Source organism: Schistocerca cancellata, chromosome 7 (genome assembly GCF_023864275.1).
Source record: "Schistocerca cancellata isolate TAMUIC-IGC-003103 chromosome 7, iqSchCanc2.1, whole genome shotgun sequence".
In the NCBI taxonomy this organism is placed as follows: domain Eukaryota; kingdom Metazoa; phylum Arthropoda; class Insecta; order Orthoptera; family Acrididae; genus Schistocerca; species Schistocerca cancellata.
The window spans coordinates 370,499,982-370,508,242 of record NC_064632.1 but is presented as its reverse complement, the minus strand read 5'-3'; positions in this window follow the sequence as shown (position 1 = coordinate 370,508,242).

Below are 8,261 nucleotides of genomic sequence, written 5' to 3'. Positions count from 1 at the left end.
ATTTCCTCCATGTGTCTTTCTGAACCAATTTTCAGAGTATCTACTGTGTCCTTTAAGTTTTCCTGAGTTTTTGCATGTTGCGTAACCGAATCGGTAGATGCAACTGAGTCAATTTTAGCTTGCAAGGTCTCATGATTTTCATGAACAATAGTTTGCAGTTCTTTTATGGCTGCTTCGTGATTCTGTAATGCATTTTCATGCCGCGAAAAAATAGGTGGAAAATGCTCACAAATTTGTGTTTTGACGTGATTACAGACTTTTTGACATTTCGATTCAATGTTATGTAACTCAGTAGTTAAATCTTCACGTGTTTGTTCATGCATGGTGTCTAGCTTTTCAAGCTTTTGCTGTGTTTGTCTCTGATTGTGTTCCATTGTGTCTAACTTTTGAAGCTTTTTCTGTGTTTGTCTCTGATTTTGTTCCATTTGTTGCATTAATTGCAACAATAATGTATTAGTGTCTGGAATCTGTTTCTCTATGCTTTTTGGCAGTGCATTTTCACCGGCAACATTCACATTTTGACAAGCAGAAAATGTGTCTTGACTCATTTGAGAAAACGGTGAGGACCCAAAACCTAAGTCTACAGTATTTGCAATATTGTGTTCTGTCATTTCGGATTACTGAGGAGAGCTGTTGCCAACCGATCGATCGATAATGCTTCCCTGTTCACTACTTGTTTCATTGTCTACACCATTATTTGCCGCCCGCTCCATTTCCCTATGCACAGTTACCAAATTACTACTTCGAATGTCTGTTAATTCACTACACAGTGGTGCTGATAAGCTACGCTCGTCGTCACTATTATTTCTCAGTTTACTTTGGAGCCTAGTGTTACGTTTTTCACACGAGATTATTGTCACAATATTTCACACGATAACACAGAAAAGCACAATTTGAAGAGCAAAAATAAGAGAACAGATTAACATAGCACTGAAAATAATATATAGTTAATTGCAAGCACAGCTGCGAAATACTTGGTGCAAATCTGCATGCATGCCACAACTGTTTTACTGTACAACAATGAAAGACTGCAGCTACAAAGGAGATTCTCTCTACAATTATGCGCTAGAAATAAACAATAGCTACATTAATTACACAAACTACAAGAAAAAAATCAGAAGATTGCAGTGAGCTATCCTCGGCTAAGGGTCGACATATGAAACGTCCCCTTAGAAAAATTATACAGGGTTATTACAAATGATTGAAGCGATTTCACAGCTCTACAATAACTTTATTATTTGAGATATTTTCACAATGCTTTGCACACACATACAAAAACTCAAAAAGTTTTTTTAGGCATTCACAAATGTTCGATATGTGCCCCTTTAGTGATTCGGCAGACATCAAGCCGATAATCAAGTTCCTCCCACACTCGGCGCAGCATGTCCCCATCAATGAGTTCGAAAGCATCGTTGATGCGAGCACGCAGTTCTGGCACGTTTCTTGGTAGAGGAGGTTTAAACACTGAATCTTTCACATAACCCCAAAGAAAGAAATCGCATGGGGTTAAGTCGGGAGAGCGTGGAGGCCATGACATGAATTGCTGATCATGATCTCCACCACGACCGATCCATTGGTTTTCCAATCTCCTGTTTAAGAAATGCCGAACATCATGATAGAAGTGCGGTGGAGCACCATCCTGTTGAAAGATGAAGTTGGCGCTGTCGGTCTCCAGTTCTGGCATGAGCCAATTTTCCGCGGGCTACCCGTGAAACTTGCCCGCACGCGTTCAACCGTTCTTCGCTCACTGCAGGCCGACCCGTTGATTTCCCCTTACAGAGGCATCCAGAAGCTTTAAACTGCGCATACCATCGCCGAATGGAGTTAGCAGTTGGTGGACCTTTGTTGAACTTCGTCCTGAAGTGTCGTTGCACTGTTATGACTGACTGATGTGAGTGCATTTCAAGCACGACATACACTTTCTCGGCCCCTGTCGCCATTTTGTCTCACTGCGCTCTCGAGCGCTCTGACGGCAGAAACCTGAAGTGCGGCTTCAGCTGAACAAAACTTTATGAGTTTTTCTACGTATCTGTAGTGTGCCGTGACCATATGTCAATGAATGGAGCTACGGTGAATTTATGAAATCGCTTCAATCATTTGTAATAGCCCTGTATATGACTGTGCTTAAACTGACACACAATATTTTTTTTAGCGCAACGCAATCTGACTTTCAATAATCCCTACAAAAGAATGGCCCTGACTAACATTGACCTATACCTTTCACAAATCACTTACCTCACAAAAATCTTCGTTACTCGAACTACTGCAATACAGCGAGCGCCACTACTGCCAGCTAAATAAAAGATTCAAACTACGGAAGGCACTAACTGCTGATAGGCATAGTTAGCAAATGAAAGATTTTAATAGAGAACAAACAATGTATTTACCTGAATAGTCATAATATATACAGCAGTTCATGACATCCATTCTTACAAATGTACTATTTGTGGTGGACACACGTCCAGATCATCCGCTCTCAAAACACTGCCATCTCTCTCCCCACATCCACCACTGCTGGCGGCTCACCTCCAACTGCGCAACGCTACGCGCTGTTAACAGCCAACAGCCTAACACTACAATGGCAGACAACAATGCAAACCAGCCACAGACTGCACACAGCACAGCCAGTGATTTTCATACAGAGCGCTACGTGGCGTTACCAATAAGAAAACCTAAACAGCCTACTTACACAGTCCCCAAGTGCAAGAAAGATGTCACACCAACTACGCGTGATTGCAAGCGGTTTCAACAAACAATTTTATCAGTAAAGTGACTTACAACGACAGACACTAAATGTATTAACAATTTCCAAGCAAGGGTAACAGGTTACACAAACGGACAACGGCAATCCAAAATACAGAAAGGGGAACAAGTCATGCCACTGACTGTAGCTCTTGGGAAGCCCTTAACAACGTATAAGCCTTAATAAAAATCCCTTAAGCAATAAAATACACAATCCCCAGAAATACAGGCTAAACTGCGGAGGCACACAATTTAAATGTGACTCCCATCTGGTACACGCCAGCAGAAGCATTGATAGTGACCATTAATAAAAATACTATTGCCCAAATACAAGATAAGTGCGGAACACATGCAATTTAAATGTGACTCCCAACTGGTACACAACAGCATAAACGTTGACAATGATCCTTAATAAAAATACAATTGACCAGAAAACAAGATAAGTTGGGACGACATGCAATTTAAATTCCAGCAGAAACGTTGACAATGACCATTAATAAAAATACAGTTGCCTCAGATACAATGTTAGGTGAGAACTATAGCAGACAGCTATCATAGCTCCACAATGAGTGGAGTTAGCTAATGACTATGGATCAAAGGAAAAGATCAACAGTTTATATTGATAAGTAAAAGGCCTCAAAACTTAATGTGCTCCATAAGTAGCAATAAGGGTGCAAGGTTTAAACAAGTAGTTAAAGAGCAAGTATAGTGAGGAAGAACTTGGGGCTTTGTAAGGGATCCGTGATCCCACGAACATAGATTTTAGTATCCGACGCCCAGGTCGATAGTAGACAGGAGTCGATTGTCGAGTGCTGCAGGAGGCAGTGAGACTAATGTCGAGTGCGGAGTAGTTCAAAATGGTTCAAATGGCTCTGAGCACTATGGGACTCAACATCTTAGGTCATAAGTCCCCTAGAACTTAGAACTACTTAAACCTAACTAACCTAAGGACATCACACACACCCATGCCCGAGGCAGGATTCGAACCTGCGACCGTAGCAGTCCCGCGGTTCCGGACTGCAGCGCCAGAACCGCTAGACCACCGCGGCCGGCTGCGGAGTAGTACTAGAGAGTGTCGAGCGAGCGGTAGCACTGGAGAGACGGGCAACAATGGTGGCCGAGTGAGTAGCAAACGGTAAATTCACCGGAGTATGACGAGTGAGCACGTCCCCCAGATCGTCGTGGGGTTGACCCTCACTAATACCGATTCGCGAGTGATATGAAACAGAAAGCGACAAGTGCCGAATTACGTGTTTCGCGTCAACCGCGTCGACCAGCAACAACCATGGATTGCAGTGAGGATTGTTGTGAATGTTAACCATCAGCATTGCATGTGACGAAGTATGCAAATCAGCAACCATTAAAAAGATAGAACTGTAATTAGACGTGTAAGGCGAAGGTAGCAGCTGCCTCAGAATTTGTGTGTTCGTGGAAAATACAATACAGTTTGTACATCGCAACCTTTGTGGTCCTTGATAATAGACAAATTTTCAATCGTTCCACTATTCAGTTGCAAAACAGCCGCACTCGGTTGAAATACCCCCGAAACCATAGCAGAAAAACCGATAGCCTTTCATCCATTAAGCACACGGTCATATAATCATAATAATTAACTGTTTGGCGGCTTCTATAAATTACACAAAATACAGTAAAGGAATTAAACGGGGGTGTTTCAGCTTGCAGAACACTCTTTAAACTTCATGAGCTTACTAAATTCAGCAAATAGGATAGACTGATGGTTCCCGACTCATCGACCACGCTCCATGCATCAACTTTACCCAACCTGAGCCACCGCGACCCGGCTGGTACAAGCATCAGATAGCCGGTTAACCCTCATGTCGTGCGACGACGGACGTGTGGCCGCAGCAGAAAGCAAACACGTTTCTGCTCCCTGCCCAGAGAACAGGAACGTCTCATCCGCTGCAAAAGCTACCCTGCAAACGCACATCAGAAAGGAACAGTAATCTGTGCAAATAAGGGTACATACGAGAATGCCTAAGATGAGGAAATCTCAAATTATCGCGAAAGCAACTACACATCCAAGTTACAAAAATGGTTCAAATGGTTCTGAGCACTATGGGACTTAACTTCTGAGGTCATCAGTCCCCTAGAACTTAGAACTACTTAACCTAACTAACCTAAGGACATCACACACATCCATGCCCGAGGCAGGATTCGAACCTGCGACCGTAGCGGTTGCGCGGTTCCAGACTGTAGCGCCTAGAACCGCTCGGCCACCCAGGCCGGCTCATCTAAGTTACAAGCTTAACACTCCCTAAAATTACTTGTAAGTTAGAAGACGAAATATCAGCACCCGCTGATGCAGTAACACATATTCATCTACAAAGGGTGCTTTGCCTCTGAGACGCAGATAATGTTACAAATTTAATTCCGTCGATTCAATTTATAACAGAGAATACTCGTACGCTTGCACGGAATATGGCCTGGAATAACTCCACTCAGATGTGAAGGAGCCATGACTTCAAGGATTCCAAGCCGGGGTGTTATTGCCTCCATTCCGTACAGCCTGCTTGGAGGTTGTGACGTAATTTTCGGTGCCTACAGTGTCACGTCTTTCAGTGTCACACAAATTTTTATTTTTAAAGGGGATCACTTAAGACTATTTCCATGGGTTCGCCCCTCAAATTTCTCCCTCGTATCACAAAACTGTCGTCTGATGTAGTACATACTGAAAAAATAAATTCCTTTTAAAGCACAGTTTCTTATATAATGTATATTCAAAACCTTACACCCGTGTCACAGAACAAATTCTACGTCGAGAATACTTTACACAAGTTTAAGAGAAGAAATGCTTCCGATAATTATTAAAGTATTTAAAGAACATCAAAATATGAACAGGCTGAAGTGAACAAACAGTACATGAGACTATGTTAATCAATTTAACTGTAAAAAGCTAAGGAGCATATTATTAGCAAAATGAGAAATATGCAAAAGTAAAGTGCCAAAATGAGCACTTCTCAATTGGGAGTAAATCAAAACAATCAGAATGGCTGAAAGCGAGCACAATAACATTAGCCATAAAGGAATAAGACCAAAGCAACTAAGCAAATAAGAGAACAGGCAATGTTACAAATTTAATTCCGTCGATTCAATTTATAACAGAGAATACTCGTACGCTTGCACGAAATGTGGCCTGGAATAACTCCACTCAGAAGTGAAGGACCTCGCGGCCCGTACGCAACAAGTGCGCCTGCGATCGCAATGCACTCTTAGCGCTCGCGGCGGCGTCTAGCGGCCCGTACGCAGCGATTGCTGTCGCAGGTCGACCCTTAATCTATGATGTTACAAGGTGCCGTAAAATTTAAGCTTGCAGAGTGGGCCGGGAACTTACCGACCACGCTGCACATGATGTCCGCTGCTCTTCCCTCAACTCACCGGTACCAGTCCTTAAGCGAGACGACGAGGTTTCCCTCCGACCGATTTAACGACTCGCAGCTTCTCAAAGCCCGTACTGGACAGGTGGAGCCCCCCAAAACCAACAACTTGCTAGCCAAGTGCCCTCCAGACAACAGACTGTCACAGGGCCCACCAAACCAACAACACACGCCTCGGCCAAAGATCCTAGCTCGTGACATAAGATCAGATCGATATCGGCAACCAAAGACGTTAGCGGCCACAGTGGACTGCCAAGCCGCCAAAATTAAAGCCGCCGCGGCTCAGACCTACCAGAATTTTTGAGTTGGCGAGGTATGGTGGAGAGACTGGTAGCGGGAAAAAAAAAGGAGACAGCGTAAGTGAGAGAAAAGACAGTGACAGTGGGATATAACCATCAATCACTGGAAATAAATGAGACAGAAGAGAGATACATATGACAGTGGCAGTGAGAAGGAGATGCTAAGTAAAAAGGCTTAACAACAAAGAGAGACAGGGTGAAAGGATTTAGAATATTCTGAGTCACATGCAGAATTTTTGGAGAAAACGGCGAAAAGATGATTGTGGCAGCTGTTTCCCCACTTTTCTGCCACAGTCTTTTAAAAAGGAACGGGTTTTTTTATTTTTTTTATTTTTATTTTTTTTATTTTACTCTGACAGGAGCATTTTTCCGCTGGTAACGTAATATAAACTGGATGTCATCATCTCCTGGTCTCCTTATTGCACTGAGAATTCATCGCAACTTGCAATACGTATTGCAGCAGGCGAAAGGAGTGCCACCTGATTCAAACCCACGAAAATATATTTTATACCGTCAAAAATGAATCTAGAGATCTGAAGTAGGTCTCACAGAACGAAATTTTAAGTATCTAGATACACATATACATTTTACCACTCTACAGAAGTATGTAAAACGTTTTACATTATTAGAATCAATTATCACATATATTTCCACAATGATAACTAGTTTTTTTTCAGTTATAGAACAGTCTCGGATCAAAAGTAGTTGCAGTGCTCCTGCCAGTTTCATGTACCACCTTAGTGACTTCTGGACGCTGAGTGTATCACCTGAATCGACTGGCTGCTTTGTAACTACTGCTGATCCGAAGTTATTCTGAAACTAATCGAAACCGTTTATCACGTAGAAACAAATCCGACAAAAGACCGTCGTAAAAAATCATCGTAATAATTCAGCTGTGGTGGATTTTCATCATTGACAGTAACTGTGTTTGCAAGGGACTCCCAAATCCGGTTTTCCTGAAACAGTTACCCTTTTCCATTTTTGGTTGGTCATGTAAATACTCCAATATCGATTCTGGAAATGTGATTCTGGCTGCTAGAGTTAATCCACAATCGGTTTTCGGCCCCATATAAACACTTTACGCATCTGATCGTGACTGGGTGCTAGGTTACTAGTAGTTTTTTAAAATGTGATCAACGTGGACGAGGATTATGTCATGTGGTATGATGTACGGGACTGACCAGGGGGACAATAATGTCCTCTTTAAGTAATTGACAAGAAGTACTTTTTTTTCTTCAGGTTGCCTTCCATTCAGAAAGCTGCTGCACTCAGCGACTGTTACGTTGACTTGTAAATTATCGATTTCAGCGATCAGCTAGATCTGCCATTAAAAATTTAAAAAAGCGAACCAATCGCTGATATCGATAATTTACAACTTTCTTTCTTTATTGGATACATTGACTGAATCAGCAAAACTGAACTGCGTGACAACAATCCTATATCCTGGACAGGAGGCTAATTTGTAAATTCCTATAGGACTACCCACTCTCGCTTTTAGTGACTCTTTATTCATTAGGAAGTTTTGTAACCATCCCAAACCTCTAAAACATGTTTCCATAATGAGTGTGATTCGTATGGGTACAATAAAACAGTTTCGCATTCATTAACTGGCGTGGACAAGGATAATGAAATCGTGATCTCTATTTAATAAAATTTTTCAGTTCCTCTCACTGACCCAATGCCTTTTTTCATTTTTTGGGAAGGAGTTGGGTGCGTGTAATGCAACAGCAAAAGGGCGTTAACATGAGTCACAAAAGCGACGCAAACACTCTCTAAGGCAGTCACGAAAGGGCAAATAAATTTAACCTTTTGAGTCAAGTTACTG